General features: G+C 45.9%; 1 long non-coding RNA gene across 2 annotated transcripts; it reads right to left on the reverse strand.

Annotated features, from left to right (window-relative positions):
* Positions 1-17,114: 17,114 nt before the first annotated feature.
* Positions 17,115-21,323, reverse strand: LOC140690936 (uncharacterized). 2 transcript variants are annotated; one of them, XR_012066323.1, is made up of 4 exons: positions 21,164-21,323; positions 18,634-18,783; positions 18,246-18,557; positions 17,115-17,677 (listed from the first exon to the last, which is right to left on the reverse strand). It is a non-coding gene; the product is annotated as an uncharacterized lncRNA (long non-coding RNA). The 2 variants fall into 2 exon arrangements; XR_012066324.1 differs by lacking the exon at positions 18,634-18,783.
* Between the last annotated feature and the right edge of the window lie 996 nt (positions 21,324-22,319).

A 22,319-nucleotide genomic window follows, 5' to 3' on the forward strand; every position in this document is an offset into this window, starting at 1 on the left:
TGCTGTAACACACAAAGCAGCAGCTCCTACATCCACTGCGGCTGATCTAGGAGCAAGAACCCGGGATGGAAAGAGATGCTGAAATATGATGCTCCCAGCCCAATAAAATTGTCAGATGGGTCTGCTCTGAGCAAGTGCCTGATTAAGCGAATCTAAGTGCAGCTGTAGTTTACTCCATGGCACCACTGATGAGCGAGGACTCGGTCGATAGTCTGGGCTGGAGGCAGAGGCGGTGCAGGGAGGTGAGGGCACCCAGGCAGGCCTCCACTGGCAGAAACAAATTAATTATGTCTCCAGGACTGGCTGGCAGAAGGGCCATAAATCATAGTAGTAATCGATGGCTTGGGGGTGGACAACCCTGAGGCGGGCGTGGGGCTCCGAGGAGGTGGAAGGACCTGGGTCCCAGAGGGCTTATATTGAAATAAGCCAGACAGCCCCAAACGCAGCTCTGCCCTGTCCAACTGTGTGACCTTGAGCAAGTCACTTATCCTTGCAAGGACCATTTCCTCATCTACAAAATGGGGCTATCAATACCATGCTGGGCTAGAGACACACACTAACATCCCGCCGTCCACAATGGCAGCTGCATGTGGCTACTGAACCCTTGAAATGCAGCAAATCCAAAGTGAGATGTGCCATAAGCGTTAAAGGGTCCACTAGATTCTGAAGACTTAGTATGATGAAAAGAATGGGAAATGTCTCATTCATGCTTTTTCATATTGATTGCATATTGAAACAATAACATTTTGGATATACTGGGTTAAATAAAATGTATTATTAAACTTAATTCCACCTGCTTCTTTTTATTTTTTGAAAAATGTGGTTACTAGGGAAAAAAATCAACACAAAATATCTCCATAGCTTTTTACACTGAACACAGGTTGACGTGTTTTTGCTTTGTGAAATTTGATGAATTGCTGTGCTATCCTGGACAAAGGACTTCTTCCTCCCTGAGTCTCAGTTTCCTCACCTGCCAGAAAGGATGATCACAGTTTATAGTCATCGAGACTTTACCGTGTACCAGGTATAGGCCGACCTCATTTTATGGTCCTTCACTTTGTAGCCCTTTGCAGATACTGTGGTTTTTACACATTGAAGGTCTGTAGCAACCCCGTATCTATTGAAGACATTTTTCCAACAGCATTTGCTCACTTTGTGTCTCCGTGTCCCATGTTCTGAATTCTGACAATATTTCAAGATTTTTCCTTATTATTATATTTGTCATGGTGATCTGTGATCAGTGATCCTCGATGCGACTGTTACAAAATGATTACAGTACACTGAAGACTCAGATGATGGTTAGCAATTTTTAGCAAGAAAGTATTTTTTAATTAAGGTATGTACATTTTTTAGGTGTAACACTATCGAACACTTAATAGACTACAGTATAGTGTCACCATAATTTTTAAAGGCATTGGGAAGCCAAAAAATTCTTACAACTCACTTTATTACGATATTTGCTTTATTGCGGTGGTCTGGAACCAAACCCACGGTATCTCTGAGTTATGCCCTGTACTGTTCTAAACATGTTACGTGCATTAGCTCATTTACCCCTCAGAACAACACTGTGAAATACACACTGACCCATTTCACAGGTGTGGAAACTGAGGCTCCATACGGTAAAGCCCTTCCCAAGCATGTATAACCAGTAAGAAGCATAGAGCAAGGATCTGAACCTAGTCCTACCTCACTCCAAAGCCTGTATATTTTTTTACTGCTATTCTACACTTGTCCTTATTCACTTGCTTAGTTTCAGGCATCAAGCATCTCAGGACATATGGGCAAGGAGGAATTTGCCTGCCCAAGTAAAATTCCTCATCCAGCAAGTGAGGTCCAAGTACCTCCATCACAGTGTCTTCCAAGGGCTGGACCAAGTCCCACTGGGTGGCATCACTTTTTCTCTGATGGAGCCACAGTGAGAACCAGACCCTGAGGAACAAATGGCCCACGTAACTGGCCTGAGTGGGCCCACCTCCCCTGGATCTGGAGTCTTCCTGTTTGCTGAGGTGGAGGTGAGAAAGCTATTCTCATCTGAGAGCCAGTCCCCAAGCTCCCCCTGTTCTCCCGCACCTGACATTCTTACAGCTTCCTGGAATGGTTGCTTTTATTCCTGAAAGTGATATTTCCAAATAGATATGCTGTTTCATTTGCCCTTTTCTCATTGAGGAGGGGTGCATGTGTTTGTAGTTACATGGGGAATAATTGTGTTACATGACGGGTCTGTTTTTAAATTCGTACGTGTGGGAAGAAAGGTGGGGCTGGGTAGCCAATGACTGGAATGAAACAGGGGGTGTGTGTCCAGTATCCTCTCTCTCCTTATTCTGAGAACAATACCCCCTTTCTTTAGGAAACTGTCCCTTCACCCTGCTTATCATGCCACTGGGGCTGCCCAAAACAGACCTCCATTCCTCTGACTGCTGGGGTGACCATGGAACCCCAGCTGGGCCAATCAGAGCCCCTTTCTTGGGGATTTGAATCTCGGGCGGAGACCACAGGGACAAAAAGAATTAATTGATTTGTCCTTTGAGGCAGTGCACCATTCCTGCTCCTGAGCTTGGCACCGCCCTGGTTCCTGCCCTTTCTGCATCTGTTGTTTAACTCGTGTTTCAATTCCATGAGCTTCTAGTAACTCTCCAACTTACCCTCCCCTGACTTTAAAGCTAGACTCGATCTGTTTTCAGCTGTCCATCGAAAGACTCCAAAATGAAACGGAGCTGGCCACCAGTAGAAAGGAGGGACCTCAACTCTCTGGACTTTCTCCTTTGCAGGAGGATTTGGGAGGAAGGGGTTGGGAGAGCGGTGGGATGTCTTAACGTCCTAATTCCAGCTGGGAGCCCTCCTCAAGATTTCTGCCAGTTCTCAGAAGGACTCAGCTTTCCACGATTCTTGCTTTGAAACTTTGTAGCCCCACATCACTCCACTCATGAAAGTCAGCTTCCTGCTGGAGTTCCATTAAAAAAATAAATAAATAGGAAGAAATCCAATTGTACAAACCATTTTTGAGAATGGTAAGATTTTCTGCAGATTTCGGGGGTTAAGGTTGAACAGCAGGAAGGGTTAACATTGCTTTAATGAGAACAACTTCAAAATGGAACATTAGGTAGCATGATTTTTAAGACATCACTTAATTAGCACTTTGGGGGGGTGGGGTGGTGATGGAGTGATTCAACCCTCCTTCCCCGCACCCAGATCCAGCCCCTCACCATCTTGCTGGCTTTTCCCTTCCTCCTCTCTCTTCAACCTTTTCTAACCTCTCTTCCATACTTTTCCCTCCAGAAAAAAAAAAAAATTATTCCTGTTGTCTCTTGCAGAGTCACTTCAGATTTTTCTCTAAAATCTTTAGGAGATCTGGCTCTCATAGCAAACCTTCTATTCCTGACCCTAAGATTTCAGTAGCCAGTTGTTAGTATAAAAACATTTTCTCCACTTAACTGCAATAATTTTTGTTTTTACAGTTATGACTGCAGGCCAGCACAGGGACTCTCATCTTGGATGTCCCCTACTACCCTCCTCACTGCTTTCTAAAAGCATCACCCAGACCCAGGCATCTGTCTGCAATGCCAGGCATCTGCTGAGAACATGAGAACTGAGGGGGGTCAAGGTCACCATGGCGGGAAGGGAATAAAAGAGTAGGACTCCTGTTTTAATTAAGCACGTACTCTTGGGCTGGGTCCTGAGCTGAGCACTTCACCTGTATTACTTCATTCAGTCTTCACGGGGACCTAGGAGGTGGGGTACCAGAACGAGCACCTGTTCCCAGATGGGGGAACTGGGCATTGGAAGAGCCAGGTGAATCTGGGTCTCCACATCCCACGACCCTGCCTCTTCCCTGGCTGCAGATAGAACAGGACTCTTTCTGTCCCTCAGTTCAAGCCCCCACCTCCACCCCCTCGAGGGTTGACTTGCGTTCATTGAACCCACTTTTGGACCATTTTTGCCCCCCCCTTCGGTTTGATAATGACAAGAGCCTGGAGTCCTGCTCTTCACGCTCCAAAGTGAATTACATCCATCAGCCTGGCACCAGCACTATTGTTCCCAGGGCCTTCCCAGCTTTAATTAGAATGTTTTTATTTTCCCTCCGAGAGTGAGGACGGCCGATCTCAGCTTCAACAACCTTGCCAGGGGCCAGAACCTGGAACTGCAGGGTTTGTGGGCCATCAGATGGAGCGGCCAGCGGGAGAGGCAGCGAAGGGCTACAATGCTGTGTTTGCACGGGGTCCCCTCTGCCTTCCTTCTCCCACCCTCAGCGAGCTGGGGTGATGCTAAAATGAGCAAAGGAGGAAACCAGCAGGAAATGTCTTTGAAGAGGACACATGCATGCATGCGTGCACACACACACACACATAAAGGCGTGAGGGACAAAGGAGTCAATTCATCACACATGGACTCAAGTTCAAGTACAACATCAAACCCATGTGGAGAGCCTGGAAGGCAAGCATCATGCTTCACCCCACACACTGGAGCAGAGTGGTTAGGGCAGCTCTGCCCAAAAGACATTTAATCAATGCTTCATATGTAGTTTTCAATTTTCTAGTAGCCACTTTTTTTTTTAAGAAACCGGTGAAATTAATTTTAATAATCTCTTTTATTGAAACCTGTACATCCAAATATTATCATGTCAACGTGTATTCAATATGAAACATTATTTATGAAATGTTTCAAACAAAGTCTTCAAAATCTGGCACGGATTTTACACTCAAAGCACATCTCAGCTGGGACTCGACCGCTCTGGTGCTCACTAGCCGTGTGTGACTGGAGGGAGTCGGATGCTCTGCACTGTTTGGTTACAGTTTTTGCCCCACCTGCTCCTTCTACCTGGCTTCATGTTCCCGCCTTCCTTATTCCTTTCTAACTCTGCTGCATCTTATTCTAGGAAATCTGGGCTCAGTTCCCTCCAGGGGGGTCCACTGTCCCTGACTCCTCCATCCCCACATGGCCCTGGGGTGTCTGCTTGTCCTCTGTCCTGGGGCAGAGGCTTCATCAGGACATGTCCTTACCCATGGTGTACACAGAAAAACCCACGGGGGCTGGGGGGTACCTAAACCACAGTATTAATTATATTGCAATGGGTCATGTCCAGTTAAGTCCTTCTCGCTACTGAGCAATTGTGACTGTCGCGTTCTAACCATTTTCTTGCCGGCACTCATCTAGAACAAGTAAAGTCCATTTATGCTGGAGGCGGGCATAACGCCATCTTCCGGACCATCCTCCTCCTCCACCTACCTGCCCGGTGCCCCCACTTATTTAACTACCTAATAAAATCACTCCAGAAGCTTCCCCTCCCTACTTAGGACCCTTTCTCCCAGAGGTGAACACTCTTCTGATTTCCATCCCCATAAAGTAACTTTACCTGTTGACCTTCAGAGATGTGAAATCTTATAGTGTATAATCCTTTGTGGCCAGCATCTTTCAGCGTAATTTCTGAGATTCATGCATGCTGTTGCATGTGTCAATGGCTCAGTCCTTTTCACTGCAGAGTAGTATTCCATAATTATTTTTTAAATCCATTCTCTTGTTTGTGGACATTTGGTCTGTATAGGTCTCTTCATTAGCATTTCTCTTAGGTAGACACAGTGGAGTAGGATTGCTGGGTCCTTTGGTAAGTGTATCTATTACTTTATTAGAAACCAACAAACAGATTTTCCAAAGTGGTTGTAACATTGTACTTTATGTCACTAAAGCTCCGTTTTCTCGGCTGTAAACTGGGGATGATGTCTGTCTGTCACGGAGGCATTGTGACAAGGCAGTCAGATGTTTGCTGCAGGGTGGCTTAGCATCATGATTCGCATTTTCTCCCCTGTGGGGTGTTTTGCACCAATGTTCGGTGCAGCAGGGGAAAGAGGGGCAAGGACTCAGCTCCACAGCCAGGATGTCATGAGCCCAGGCTGTCAGCACCGAACAGGAGACGGGTCACGTTGGAGGTGTCTCTCCTCTCCAGCTCCTCGGTGGGATTTCATTATCTCCCGGCTCTGTGAGGCAATTCAAATAATCATGATTATTTGCACATCAGAGCCAGAGAGGGCAGAAGACAAACAGCCCCTACTAAATACCCCTGCTGGGAGAGGGTATAGCTCAGTGGTAGAGCTAGTGCTTAGCATGCACAAGGTCCTGGGTTTAATCCCCAGTACCTCCTCCAAAAACAAATAAGTAAACCTAATTACCTCCCCCTCAAAAAATAACTAAAAACAAACAAGCAAACAAACGAAAAAAACCCTGCCACCGCCTTGGAGAGGGACCTCCAGGTATAGTCCCCAGGCTGGCGTGAACTTCCTTCCTCCCTGGTTTCACTGGCCAGGAAGGGACATTCTAAACAATTCACAGCCTGCTCCCTGAGGCCTGCAGATGTGGCATCGTGTAGGCTGCTGTAGTTAACGCCCTGCGATTGCCACCATCAGAAACAACTTTTTCCTCGGGATTTGGATTCAGTTGTCAAAATGACTCTGGTTTGAAATTCTGCATATAAAATCCAAGCCCTGAAGCCAGAGACTTTGGAGGTGTGCCTCTGTGGGTTTCTTCTGTCTGTGAAAATTCCCGTCTATATCTTTTGATACAGATTCCAAAATTGGCTCAGAATCGGACCGACACTGCTTCAACTCCTGGCTCTGCTGCGTATTATCTGGGTGACCTCTGACAAGCCAGTGCCTCTCCCTGAACCTCAGTTTCCCCCTGAAAAGCAGAATTATTATTGATTCTGTGGCCAAGACCATACTTATCTTCCTCCACCCAGTAGCCAGTCTCCCATTTCCTTCCCTGATCTGTGGGTAGATTCACGGTCCCCTGTAGTAAAAACTTCATTTCCTATCATTCCCTTCTGCTAGGGGTAGTCATGTGACTGCTTCTGGTCGGGGCGATAAATGGCGCGGACAACTTTCTGGAAGGATCCTAAAAGAGAGGAGAGCTTTTCTTTGTCCCTCCTTCCTGCTGGCTGGGATGTGGTTTTGAGGCAGGAAACCCCATAAAAAGACCGTCAGGACCCCCAGGCAGGGCCACTACTCTCCTGCCAGCACCATCCGGTTCCCTGACCCAGACGCTCTATCTCACTGTTTGCCTCTGAAACGGCTTACTTACCCCTAAAATTCTATTGGTTCCCTGAGCTCACTTCTGATTAGTTATTTCCTTTGCTCCTGATTGGTTATTTCTCTCCCTCCTGATTGGTCCATTTCTACAAAGCTTGTTCCTAATTAGTCAACTTGTGTTATACCTTATTTGCATTTGGTGTTGCAAAGTGTAAACTGGCAGCCTTTAAAAACCTGTGTAACCTGTACAGACTGGGTTCCAGAGCTTGTAGTGTTAACTCCTCTGGGCCCGCTGGCATAATAACCCTGAGTTCTCTGACTCTCCAAGTGCTGCTTGGTCTCTCGTCCGGATCCAGGTTGCTGTCACAACTGAGCTGTGACACTGAGCTATAACACTGAGCTGTAACACATTTTTTTTTTTTTTGCAACATTTCTGCTGCAGGAGTTCAAGCATCTCTGTTGGGCTATGAGGAGAAAGCCACATGAGGATGGCAGAGCCTTAAGAAAGAAGGAACGCTAGTCATTGGCACATGTCCTGAACCAGCTCTCTGAACTTGTTTAACATAAGAAAGAAAGAAACTTTCTTCCTCAAGCCACTGTTCTTTTCCTTTGTGTTCTTGCAACCCATCCAAATTCTAACTGATACTTGCTGTTGGGAGGATCAGATGAGCTAAATCCTAGAGAGATGTTAGCACAGCGCCTGGCTGGTAGTAATACTCAGCAGGTTACAGATACTTGTATCGTTTTTAAGGGAAGAGAAAGAGACATGATGAGTCGTGGTTGGGCAATCTGGGACATCATTTCTAATTTGATTTCAGTGAAAGGAGAAAATTCTAAACAGGGCTCCCTGAGCTGTGTGTGTGTGTGTGTGTGTGTGTGTGTGTGTCCCCAGGATCCATACGTCTGCCAGAACCTCATAGATGTGCGTGTTTATTCCCAGGGCTTTGGTCTGAGTGGAGCTGGCTCACATCCTCAAGCAACTCCTCCTCTTTTTGCATCTGGGACCTCCTCCCTTCATTTCAAAGCACCCGATCTGGGGCCACAGCCTGGAAGCCAAGGGCTGTGCTATAATTCCTTAATTCCTTGTCTTTTTCCCCAGTGCACGGAGTGCTCCACCAATAAAATTAAAGCAAATGATCCTTTATTGCCTTTTTTATCCAGGAATTCAGACTCCCCCCGGCACAGCTTTGAGGGAGGCTGGGGAAGGACAAGGAATGAGCCTCCTCAGGTTCTGATTCCTTAAAAGTAGAAATCTGAAAATAAGACCCCTGCAGGATCTGGCACAGCCTGGGCTCCGTGTCTCTGTCCCCGCAGTTCCCGCCAGCTGAGGGGCTTCCCCAGGAAGCTGCAATAACAAGATGATGACATGCTGAGCACCTGCTGTGTGCTAGGCTCAGTGCTAATCCCCTGCTATGCGCTCTGTCATTTAACCCTGATGCCATGTCTGGTCCTGTGCCCATTTCACAGGTGTGGAAGCAGAGGCTCAGGAAGGTCAAAGAACTTGCTCAGGAAAGTCCAAGGACTTGCCCAGCATCACAGGCTAGTCTGGAGTCAGGTTCCACAGGCCCTTCTGCTAACTGTTAACCCCACTTGTAGTCCCCTTGTCCCCCTGGAGCCCTCTGCCCTGAACTGTGCTCACAGATTCCTGAAAATAGATGTGCCGTCATTGCCACGGGCGATGGGGCTCTCAGACACGACTGGCCGCAGAGTCCCGTTCATTCTCGGTAAACAAACCTTTTCCTTCCAAACTAAATGCTTCATTGTCCTTTTTAATGTTAAAAAAAAGTATCTGTGCTCTCCCATGACATACAGAGGACATCAAGTTATTTCACATTCCAAAGAGTCGTGTATGTGAATGTGATTGAGTCCTCCTGTGGGTCAGCTCAGCTGGGTGTGCTGGTGACGAGGTCTCATCCCTGCTCCCTGTACAGACTCATCCCTGCCCCCAGCAACTCCCTGCAAGCACATGGACACAGACCCTTCCAGACTGTTAGCTGTGTAAAGTCACACGACGCACATTTTTTCAAAAATGGGGCATTTAATAGAATTGTCACAACTTTTCTCTTAATATCATCTAATGATGTCTTTCCTCAACCTTCCCAGAAATAAGGCCTAGCAGAGTGATTTTGATTTGGGGTTGTGTTTTTATTTTATTTATTTTATTTTTTTGAGTCTGGCTGCGGTGCTGAGGCTGGGGGTACTCATGTTCCTTGGCTTACAGCACATTCCCATTATGGTGTGCACGCATCCAGTGTGTTATTCATTCATTCATTCATTCATTCATTCATTCATTCCCTTTGATCCTCGCGCCCCATTCTCATTCCTCCCACCCCAGGCAGGCAGTCTAATCCATGTGATGTCTTTTTATTTTTATTTGTTCCAGGGAAACATATTTTGTGTGCATATATTTTTCGTTTAGCTAAATGGTACTGCGCTGTGGGTTTCACCCTGTTTATTATTTTCTTCACGGCACTGTGGGTTTGAAGCTCCACCTGCCTGCCTGCACCTCGGATTGCTTCATGGTACTCCCTGCTGTGTGCCCATCATATTTAACTCATCTGTTGTTTATTTAGGAGAAGACTCTAGAGGGCCCCAACTTGATGCCACCACAGACAACAAGGTGGTGAGCGTCCTCATGTGTTCCTGTGTGGCCCCGAGTGGGAATTTCTCGGCAGTGGATTGTCATGTCATGGGCCACATGGACTCAACCCTCAGAATGGCTGCCCCCGGCTGGCTGCCTTCCCTTCGTGTGATGCAAACGTCAGCAAGTATCTTTTGATTAACCCCACCTGGGTCCTGCTTCACCAGGCCCTTCCCCATCCTCCGCTTAGGATCACTTCTGGAAAGCCAACAGTTCAGTATCTAGATGCAACCATGTAAAGGTCCTAATAGCTATCTGGCATCCTCTCCCGCCTCAGAACTACGCTGGCTGCTCAGAGTCTCATTGTCTTCACTTGTACAATGAGGGGGTTGATTAGATCCTCTAGAAAATCAGCAGAGCAGAAAGAGTAAGAAGACCTCAGCTTTAAGTCCTAGCCCTGCCACTTGCTGTGTGCCCTTGGCCGAGTGGCTTCACCTCTCTGAGCCCCAGTTGCCCATCTATAAAATGGGTACCTAATAGTACCTATCTTATAGGGTGTTGTAAGTGATAATGAGATAATCCAAGGGAACCTCTTAGCACCTTGCCAGGCGATACCCACCACTCTTACTGTTGCTGATGTACGAATTGATGATGGCTCCAATCACAACAGCAGCAGCAACAACAGGACTTACCGCTGTATTCTGATACTCAGGGAGCCTATGGCAATTTACCACAGTAGTGGCATGATTAATTTCTCGATCAATTGCGTTTCATTTCTGCGCCTGCATTTTGCCATACCACCTCAAGGAGGCAGTAATGAGTCACCGGCCCGTGGTATGAGCCATGAACATTCAGAAGATTCATTTAAAAAAAAAAAAAAAAGACAGAAAGATAATAAACCTTCTGCTGAACCTTACTTTATGGGTTTCAAACCTTGGATCTTGCTGTTGGATTTCTCTTCTGTGCTCTCCACCCTGGCCCCCTGCCAACTTCTGTAAAAGGCTGATGAGCTGAACAACACATTTCCCTCAGCAAGTGCCAGTCTTCTATCTAACCTGCCAGGTTTAGCTAGCTTCCCATTTATATTTTAATGCAGGTGCTAGGTTTTCATTGTTTGCTGTGCATCTGGGCCCTACTCTAATGGGACAGTATATCTCACTTTTATAGAGTTGCTCTATGTCTGGCTGCAGATTAGCTTTTCCTGAAATCATTCTTTCACGCTGGATTCTGCTTTTTAGTATATACATGTATTGGTATAGTCAACAAATATTTGCTATACCTACTATGGTCCTGACACTTTTCAGCTGGAATAAAACATATTCTTCTGAAACATTCCATGGGGGAAAGCAGATATTGAACAACTAATTACACAGATAAGTTAAATTAAAATATCATACACTTATTGTATCATATTATATGTTATATCATACTAAAATGTGAAGGTTGATTTTCTTTGGATGATGGATGTATTGGAGAGGACTCTGAGCTGCAAAGGTCAGAAACTCAATTTAAACTTATTTAAGTAGGAAAGAGAATTTGTTATCTCATGTATTAAGTTGAAGAATACGAAATTGTCATTTTTAAGTCAAAAATTGTCAAATACTGGCAATTGTATATGGTTCGACTTAATAACTGAAAAGTCCATTGAAAGACTGGCTGGCTTCAGGTATTGTTGGATCCGGGTGCTCAGACAATGTCAAGAAATTTCTCTCTCCGCATACCTTAGTTCTCCTCTCCTGAGAATTGGCTTCATTCTCAGGCAAGCTTTCTGCAGACTGGGGTGAGAATAACCACCCTGCTCCCAGCCTCTTTGCAGCTTAGGGCCAGGAGAAAAAGTCCTCTTTCCCAATGGTTTTAGGGAAAGTTCTAGGCAGAGCTCTAATTAGTTGGGCTTGGTTGTGCTCCCTTCTGTGAACCAATCACTGTCGCCAGGGCTGGCATGCTCTGATTGGCCATTTCTGAGTCACATGCTCCTTCCCCTCCACCTGCCTCGGGGTAGAGTTAGTCCCTAATTAGTTGGGTGGAGAGTGGGGCATGTGTGTTTTCCTAAAGCAAAACCTGAATACTGCTTCTATCTATAACAGGAAGAAATGGCTGCCTCAGGAAGATTTGGGGCAATTTTTTGCTTTTTTTTTCTTTCCCCCCCTTTTTTTTCCACCTCTCTGCATTTCCTAAATTTCTACAATGAACATGAATTACTTACAAAAAAATTTTTTTTTCAAGTTATTAAAAAGAGGTAGGTACTGAGAATGAAATATGGACACGAATGTGCCCTGGCTTTATTCCAGGCTGATAATGGCTTTCTGTGTAATCCCTTCCAGGTATGATTTGCATCTTAACCAGAGTCAAAATGCTGTGACTGCATGAAGAGTGTAATGAAGGAATTTAGGGCATCGAACAAGTCCGTGAAGCCCCAAGTCCATTGTCTGCCTTTGCTGGGGCCACATTGCCATGAAATGTAGTCAACTTTAAAAAAAAAAGCTTTCAGAAGGATTAAATCAACAACCTCAGATGCGGCGTTCAGCCCTGACCTCGGTTTCCCCACCTGCCAGATGGAGATAATAACATTTCAATCCTTACAGGATTGCTGTGAGATTAATGAGCTAACACAACCCTTCAGCAGTGGGTACCCCATTCCCTCCCTTCTGTAAGGTGCTCTTCGCCGGCAGGCCATGGGGGGATGTCACACCAGCGCAGAATTTGGGGCTGATCAAAGCAGAATTCAAAGCCAGCTCTGCCATTTACCAGCCTTGTGGTCTCAGGCAAGACCCATAATCTCATTGGCCTCTCAGTTTTCTCATCTGAAAAACGGGTGTGGAATTACCCTCTGTGCAGAGCTGAGAGGATCTGACAGGGTAATGTTGTCATAAAACAACTTGACACTAAGTAGATAGTGTCTCTCATTCTCTTTCTGGTGACTTTTGACCCAATTCTTTCCCAGGTGCATCAATAGAAATCACAACATGAAGTTAGTGACTGTGTGTTTTGTAAAACATATTTACATGTGTAACCATGATTATCACATAATGCAACATAATAGAGTGTGAAGATGGCAAGTTCATGCAGAATCGGCAAGTTCTTAGACTATGATTTTTAATATATTGATTGATTTTTCCATTAAAAAGGATAATGTATCTAGCTATTCTAAAAACGCTACATTACCAAAGATATTCACTTATAAGCTTTTCTCAACTATGACTTGGAGCTGATGATTTGTTTGTTCATTCATCCATCCGTTCTTCTTCCCTCCCTCCCTTCTTTCCATCATCCTTTCTTTCATCTTTTCTTCCTGCCATCCTTGGCATCCTTCCACCCATACATCCATTCATCAATCCAGTTATTCAGCCATGTATCCATCCGCTTATCCATCTATCCATCCATCTGTTCATTCATCCATCTGTTCATCTTTCCTTCCTCCCTTCTTTCCTCCATCTTCCTTGCTTTCCTTCCTTCCTGCCATCTTCATCATCCTTCCGCCCATCCATCCATTTATTAATCCATCCATCCATCCATCTGTTCATCCATCCATCTGTTCAACATACAGTGGCTACTATGCACCAAGCCCTTGTTCCAGATGTTGGCCACACAGTGACAAATAAGACAAACATGCCGGACTCTTGGGACGTAGGATGTGACTTGGGAAGTAGGAAGTGGGAAGTGGGAAGTGGGAAAAGCTGAGTTGAGCACGGTGATTTGGAGGCTAGCTAGCTTGGTGCTCAGGGGTGGGACTGTCCTCTCTGACACCAGGTGAGTGGTCTGTGCAAGAGTCTGGACGCATAGCATTTCTGCCACGTCAGAACTGGCTTCACAGCAGTTACCAAAGCACAGCCGCCAGGTTGGACTGCAGCCTCCACTCTCTGCCGTGGAAGCTGCTGCTTACGGATGCCCCATCCCCAGACTCCACGAACCCCCCAAGAAGGGTCACTGTGGGGTGAGGGTGCAGGTGGGACTTTTAAAAAGAGGATATTGGACCTCCTGGGTGTGAGGGTGTTGAGGGATCAACTAGAAATGTAAATGCAATGTGACTTTTTCGCACCCTAAGTCTAAGATTGGGTTTATGCCCGTTTTGAGTGAATCCTCATGCTCCTTTGTTTAGCTGCAGCTGATCTGAGTGGCCTTTTGTTACAACCAAAGCGTTCTCAACCTAAGCCTGGGAGGATTATTTTGCTTAATCTTTGTAGCATCCCTGGGATGCTGGATCAATTACTGACACCGTTTTAGAGATGAGGAAATAGATGATCAGACAGATCAAGGGGTTTGTGCCGGGTCACAGAGTCAGATCACCTCAGAGGCAAGATTTGTGCCCACAGTCCCAAGCTGGTCTTGAGGCTGAAAAGAGGAGGGGGCATTCCCAGCAGCATAAACGTCCCGTGCAAGGACTTGGAGGGGACTGAAGGGTGTGTATTGCAGCTCTGCTTGGGAAGGAGACGTAGGAGATGAAATGGGTACAGAGGTCTGATTCGTACTCTCCTCAAACACACCAGCCCTTATGCACTGGAGAACACAGATAAAGGAAAGTTACTCCACGCAGAATCATCATAAATGCTCCCTATGCCACCTCTGTGGGGATGACTGCTCTGGTGACAGCCTGGACTGGGGGCTACTTCTGCAAACAGATTACATCATTACCATGAGAGAGGCTTGAGTTGTAGGGATGACAGTTTTATGGCCCAGAGACCCCCACAGCTGGAACCACCTGGACATTTAAAAGCTTGGTAATACAACACCATAAGCAAGCCTCTGCATGCGACTCAGTGAGCTGAGATTTAGAACGGGGAGTTTGCCGTGGGGGAGGCAGCGAGGTCCGACAGGACTCGGAGTGTGAGGCTTTTAGGCAGGATGATTTGCTGTGTGACCTCAGATAGACGTCACACCTTCTCTGTGCTTCACTTTTCCTCCCTACTGAGCCTGGTTTACTCAAAGCATAGGGAAGCTCAGAACTAGAAATTGTACACATGCTCTTTGTTAAATGCCACCCCAAGCCCCTACTTTCAAGATCCCAGGGCTTCCCACTATCCCTGCCTCCCCCAATTATGGACATATCAGCTCACAAGTAGCTGGGATGTAATGTGTGTGTCCAGAGTGACAGGGACGCCAGTAAGAGAGCTCTGTCTTGGAGGCCGTAAGTGATCTGGGTGAGGGGAAGACACAGACATGGCTGCAGAAATGCCGGTACACCCAGGGGCATGAATAAAGTATTCTTCTTAAAGGCCAGGCCTTCCCTTCGTTACAACACAGGCCTCCTTGCCTCCAGCCCAGGTTTTCGGTACCTGACCTGAAAGAGACAAAGAGCTTTGAGGCTGAACTGATATGCCATCTGTTTTCCAGTCGTCATGGGGAAAGACAGAGGGTCCAGGGACATTTCCAGATATGGCACGTGGGGGACTTTTGTGGTTTTCACCCAGAGCTCAGTGGAGAGAGGAAGACAAAGGAGAATGGTCACCAACAAGTTTACATCATCCCATGGAGCAAGCAGATTAAAAAGAATGATAAGTGAAATCAGGCCTTTGTGGACACATTGGCCACTCATGCCTTGGTGCATAAATTGGCCTGCGTAGGGAAATCTTGCAGTATATATCAAAAAACCTTGAAATGTACATACTTTCTGATCCAACTATTTTACTCCTAGGAATTTATCCTAAGACACAATTTGGACTAATGCAAAGACATATAGTCATTGTATGGTCAGTTACAGTAGTGAAAACTTGAAATCCAGCCATTGAGACCGATTGATCTTCCCCGGGGTCCCAAGCCCCACTGGAAGCAAATGATCCATTTTCTGAACTTCTGTCCTATGTTGTGTTTTATTGTCTTCCTGGTATCAAGGTGAGCTATGCCTAGGACATCCCTGTTACATCCCATTCTGAACTTGGCCTCAAGCCAGGTGGTCAGGCCAGCATCAACATTCATACGTCACGTTGATGCTATGTACCCCCTTGATCGAATGTGATGAAAATTGCGTTTTACCTCTCTGGTCTTCCTCCCCTAAACCCATAACCCCAGTCAATTCATGGGGGAAAATATTGTAGAGAGACATTCTGCAAAATGACTGGTATTCCTCAAAACTGCCAAAGTCACCAAAAAGGAGTAAAGTCAGCAACATCAAAGGAGACATGACAACTATATGCAATGTGTTATCTTGGATGAAATTCTGAACCCAAAAAAGGATACAAGGCAAAAACTATGGAAATATGAATAAAATATGGATTCTAGTCAATAATAATCTACTGATATTCATTCATCAGTAGTAACCAATATACTGTATTAAGATAAGAAGGTATTAATAGCAGGAATTCTTTGTACTATCTTCTCTAATTTTCTGTTGATCTAAAAACTGTTCTATAAAATAAGCTACATCTTTTTTAAAAATTGCCAGTTTGATACAGATCAAAAATGGTATCTTGGGTTTTCTTTAATTTGCCTTTCTTTGTTTACTAATGCCCTCGTATGCGCGTGTGTTGGCTAATTATATTTTTCCATGGATTTCTGACTGTCATGTGCCACGAAGGTTTTATGGTGATTTGTTATGCAGCATAATTGCAGTTGCAGCTAACTGATGTAATCTCACAGAATCGCCACAGTCCTGTGAAGTATTATTGGTCTGCTTTCCATTATCCAAATACCCATTTTACAGATGAACAAGTGGAGACTCAGAAAGGCTAAGTAATTTACCCAAATTCACAGTCAGTAAGTGTCATGTCTAGGCTTTGAACCCGTATCTGTCTGACTCCAGAATTCCCTAAACACTACGCTATACTGTGAAGTGCCCAGTGTAACAACGGCAGGGGGTTGGGGGGAGGGAATTCTGGCAGCTATCTGGGTGTCCGGTAGCAGGCAACCTTGGAATTCTGTGCTTTATGGTAGTGATGACAGTGCTCCAAAGAGGGGCACCATGCAGCCAAACTAGAAACGACACAGAAGTCCCTGAGTGGCCACTGTGAGACATGGCTCATGAGGGCACCAAATTTTCTGTTTCAAACAGAGGGACGAGAATGGGTCACTCCAGACTCTGCTGAGAACAGCAAAATGGGCTTTCTGGAGTCGAGCCTGGGAGAAATGTAATTATCGGAGGCTAGTAGGCAGTACAATTCCATGTCATACATTATCATAATTTAACGTTGAGGCTCTGAAACCTGAAGCCAGGAGACAGAATCTCTCCTCCCTAGGATGTTTAAGCAGCTTCCAGTGTTTAAGCGGGCCCCCCACTCACTAGTACCTGCCTTCTCAGGACTTGACCTCAAGGAACCGGGCTGCAATTCAAAGACTCTAGATTCAAGGAACACAGTATGGCTTGGCTGCTTGTCCTGTGCAGCCTTGAGTTAAGTCAACTTACCAGTCTGGTCCTTGGTTTGTTCGTTTCAAAATGGAAATCATAGTCCTTGCCTTACGGACCTTGCAGAACTTTACAGCGGATAAGTAATAGTGCAGATGGCTAACAGTTACTGCATACTCTCTACGGACCAGCATTTTTCCTGCATCACTTTTCACTTGAGACAACAATCTTAGTGGACATGTGCTCATAGAATGCTCGTTTTATTGACAAGAAAACAGATCCAGGGGGGTGATGTTACTTGTCTGAGGTCGTCCAGCTTTCAAAGATCAAGTCGGATTTTAGAGCCCATCTTGTTCACCAGAGAGTCATTAACCACATCCCAACATGATGCTAGAAAGTCTCTAACCACATTCCAATGTGATGCTAGATGGAGATAATGCTTGAGGAACTTTAGACTCAAGGAAAAGAAATCGGGGGCAGGCTGGAGAAGCTGGGGAAGGGTGGGCATGGCTAATAGCTGGCTTTGGTATTTACCGCTGGGTGTGCAAGCTGAGGTGGTTTGGAGAAGCAAGGTGCCGAGAGGAAAGGAAAAGTGCAAAAGAAATCAAAATCTGGGGAAGACAGAGACACTTGAAGGGGATTTTTAGGAAGCTCTGCTCTCAGATGCACTTTGTAATCTCCACCCTTTGGCCTCCAGTAAACCTTCAGTAAAATCCCTGTCGTTTGTTAACAACTTCAGAGGTGGATCCAGTTTTGCTTTGAGACCAGACAGCCTGAGATTGGTCCCAGATTGGGCGCTGAGAAGTCCTTCAGAAATGGAAGGGAAGGAAAAAAAGAAAAGAAGGAATGAAGCAAGAGAAAGGTTTCCTTATTCTGGCCACCCCTCATTAAGACGGCCTGGGACTGCCATGGGGCTGCAGTGACTGAACATGTTAACACTGTGTAATTTATTAGCCTGAACTATACAAATTATACCTCCCCCCTGGGACTCACCCACAATGAGAAGCAGCTTTTCATGAGTTTATCCTGGGTACCCGAATAAATAAGCAGAGAAACAAAAACCTCATGAATTTTTTAAAGAGCTTATTGGAATCGGGGGAAAACCTGGCGTTCTGAGACCAGAAGGATCCGATAGATCAGGCTTCGTCTCTCTTTACTCTCTTAAATCCTTTTCTAATCCTCTTGCTTGCCAGTGTTAATCCATGCTTTCCCCCCTAAATTTCCCCTCCACTTGGGATCATCGGGGAACAATACCCACCCGTAGGATTTTCCACCTCCATCTTCCACCACCCTGGGGGGATCTGGGTGCTCGGACCCTGATGAACGTGGGGCCCTGGAGCCCCAGAGGTACCACAACCCCAACCTCTGCCTGTACCTGTTTGGGATGAGATTACAGCTGAGGGGTTGCCACGCTGAGACCCTCGGCGTCCTCTTTGGGAAAAAAAACCGTGGCTATGCACAAAACCTGAGCCCATCTTTCCCCAAATGTCAGCCTTGCTGGAAGTTAAGCAGTTTACAAGGTCTTGCTGGGAAAGTCCCTGTATAGAAGGTCAGCGTTTTCCATTTCAATTTTCCTCCCTTCCTGCTGCCCAGGGTCAAGGTGAAGCTCCCTTCGGCATTTCGAAGGCATTCTTACAGATTCTGTCAAGGTAGCTGAGCAGCTGATGTGATGAGTCCTCCCCAGAGCCTGTGAATTGAGGGTTGTTATTATTTTCATTGTATAAACGAGGAGATTGAGGCTTGAACAGAGAGGGGTCCCTTACCGAAAGTCACACACAACAGGTGATGGAGATTGATTCTGGACTTGTCTGTCTGAGTCGAAAGCCCAAGCTTCAGTGCATTATGATGTCTTCCTTCACTTGCCAAGGGAAGAAGGCTCCCTCCATCCCCAGGTCTCCCTTTGCGGTGACCCCCTACAATTAATTAAGCAGCCTGAGATCCAAGTTGAAGAACAGCATCCCTGAATAGGTACAGTGGACATTCCATCCCTGGTTTTCTCGAATTTCCTAGGGCAGAGAGTTCAGTAAACTACAGCCCATAGTCCAAATCTGGCCCACTGCCAGTTGATGTAAATAAAGTTTTATTGGCACACACTCATGGACATTCATTCATATATTGCCTATGGCTGCTTTCATGCTACAAAAGCACAGTTGAGTAGTGGGACAGACACTACACAGCCCACACAGCCTACAAGATTTACTTTCTAGCCACAAGGTCGCTGTGCGTCTTACCCCGTGGGGTTCTGATAGGTTACCTCCAGCATGAATTCCCCGGGAATGCCTACCTTACCACTGGAATGTGAAGGCAACTGCGTTGCAGTGGGCTCACTCCCACTGTGCATCCAATGTGACGGAAAACAACAAAACAGCCCCCCTGTTAGAGAGTGACCACCGAAATGCCAAGTACCATTGGCCAATACTGCCCATTCAATTTCCTCTGGCTGAAAATTCTGCTTGTTCTACTGCCAAAACCAGGTTGGCTATTTATTCTGGACTCCAATGGCTGTTATTAATTATGTTCATGAGCAAGGCTTCAAAATGCTACCCCGATGCCAGAAACAGTTCATTTAAAACAATAGTGTTGCAGAAAAATGTGTTGTTACAGCTCAGTTGTGACAGCAACCTGGATCCAGGTGAGAGACCAAGCAGCACTCACAGAGTTGAACTCAGGTTTATTACACCAACAGGCCCAGAGAAATTAACACTCCAAGCTCTGGACCCGCCTGTAGGTTTACACAGGCTTTTACAGGCTGCCAGTTTACACTTTGCAACATCATATGCAAATGAGGTATAACGAAAGTTGACTAATTACGAACAAACTTTGTAGAAATGGACCAATCAGGAGGGAGAGAAATAACCAATCAGGAGTGAACTCAGGAAACCAATAGAATTTTAGGGGTAAGTAAGCCGTTTCAGAGGTAGAGCTGGAAAGTGAGGTAGAGCCTCTGGGCCAGGGAACCGGATGGTGCTGGCAGGAGAGTAGTGGCCCTGCCTGGGGGGTCCTGCTGGTCTTTTTAATGGGGCTTCCTGTCTCAATAGGAGCAACAATAACAAAATCAACAAGTCAGCCGTACAGCGCCCACTGTCGCCCCCAGGAGCCTGGTGATGAGTTGGTGAATATTTTTGGATGCAGGAAACTTGAGCCTGGCCCAGATCAACTCATTTCTTCAGTAGTCCTTTTCAGAGAGAATGCAAAGTATCTCCCAATTTGTCCCCGTTACACCATCTTTTGTGGCTTCATTTGGGCGCTGAGGTCATCAAGAAATGATAGTTGGGCAGTGGGGCAAGTCGAGAACTGCTTCACTCCTTCATTCTCCCACTCACTCACCAGTTGCTGAGTGTCTGTAGTGTCCTAGGGGCTGGGGATTTGATGCTGAAAGAAGCAGAAGTCCCACCGTGTTGGCCACTTTGTACACCAGATCCCCATTATATGTATCTTTTCAACGTAGGTAGTTAGTTGGCTTCCCATCCGCCACAGCCCTACACATTTAAGCTAATCACAGCAAAACTGTTCCCTTGCCAATAATTGGCCTAGGGGTTAGCCTGGGAGCCAGTTCTGCCCAATGAGAAATGAAGGAAAGTCTGTTCGTGTCTTTTGAAAACACTTTGCCCCCTTACTAAGAAGGAGCCATAGGAAGGGATGGACATCCTTCTCCATCACCTGCAGTATGTGCAGACGTGACAGCGGCCACTTTGGCAGCCATCCTGTTACATGCCGGAAGACAGACAATGAAGCTGACTCTGACGACGGGAAGATGAGAGGAGCTCTATCCTCACTGACCTCATTGCGCCACTAAGGCTCTGACCCCATAGGCCACTCTACCTTTACATCACAGACATCCTTAGTGTTCTAGCCAGCAGAGGTTGGAGTTTCTGTCATCTGCATCCCCAAAGCTTCCTAGTCAATCTAGCATTATTATTGCAGAACCTTGATTTAGCTATGAAGAAGCAGGCACAGAGAAGTGGGTTAACTTGCCTAGGGTCACACAGCTAGGAGATGTCTGAATTAGACTGTGAACCCAGGACTCTCTGCCTCCAGCTTCCTCTTCCCGCCAGTGACATAGCTGGTGTCAGGGAGTGAGCAGTCAGCAGAGAGATGTGGAACGCCCACCACAGGCAGTGCTGGGTGCTAGGGGGCGGGTAGGAAAATGATACCCAAAGAAAGAGAAGATGGTGATAGATCCTGCCAGAAGAGCAAAACATCACGAGGGGAGAGGGGAAACCATCCATGCTGGTGCCAGGCTAAAGCCCGTCTTCTATCGCCCACACTCTCCACAGCCATCAGCCGCTTTACCTGGGGCAGCTTGGTACCGTGGAAACCATTCCTATTTTTAATTTAGATAGAACTGGGTTTAAATCCTGTCTCTGCCATTTCCTAGTTATGTGACGTTGGGTATGTCCTGTCTCGGGTACCTTATGTTGGTTGTTCAGGAGTGGACATAATGTATGCCTATTGCTGGCATTACACTTAGAAGATGCTTAGTGAATGATAACCATGGGGATGATTATGACAGTTAGGAATGTTAAGAACTTGGAAGGTCACATAGGAGAAAGACAGCTGTTCTGCTAGCAAGAAGACCCAGGTCCTCATCCCAGCTCTGCCATGATGAGCTGTAGGACCACAAGCAATTCTTGCCCTCTCTGGGCTTCCATCTATAAAATGATGGGGTGGGGCTTGACCGATAGTTTCCAGACTCTGCTCCATGGAGCGCTAGATATTCATTGGCCACATAATAAGAAAGGGTCATAGACTGGAACCCTCACCTCCAGCTTCAAGCGCAGCATCTCTTTTTGTATTTTTTTCATGGGATTGAGGTTTCCTGCAAGGTGTTCTTGGAAGAGAGGCTTCTGCTGTTTTAATTTAAATTTAAAAAAAAAGAAGAAGAAGGCTTGAAAACCTCTAGGTTAGATCACTAAGTTCCTTCCATTTATTCAGTGGTTGATATAGCATAAGCTTTGGAGATTTAAACGATGACTCTGACATTCACTATCTTAGTTTAACTCAGCGAAGCAAATAAATTCCAAGGGCCAATTTCTGGTCATGGACCCGCCGTTCATGAGAGTTTCCTTTGCCCTCATCTTTGCCAGCAGGAGGTGTCATAGCTCTTTTTAATTTTTGCCAGTTCAATAGGTATAAAGTGCTATTCCATTGGTTCTTTAATTTGCATTTCCCTAACTTCCAGAGAATTTAAACATCTTTTCCTCTGTTTATTTTTGGCCAGATTTCTCCCATGAACTCTTATCATTTACTCATTTTTCTATCAGGTCATCTGTCATTTTTCTTGTCAATTTGTGAGAGCTTTTTAGCATAGTATGGCATTACCCTAATACGATATGGATTTTCTATTTTACCTGCATTACCACTTTTTTCTAGAGCTATCTTTTGTTCTTTTTAAAGTCTCATAGTGGTGATAACCACTATACTGTATTGTGAGGATTAAAGCACAGAG

The sequence above is a fragment of the Vicugna pacos genome, chromosome 32 (assembly GCF_048564905.1).
Source record: "Vicugna pacos chromosome 32, VicPac4, whole genome shotgun sequence".
NCBI classification, from domain to species: domain Eukaryota; kingdom Metazoa; phylum Chordata; class Mammalia; order Artiodactyla; family Camelidae; genus Vicugna; species Vicugna pacos.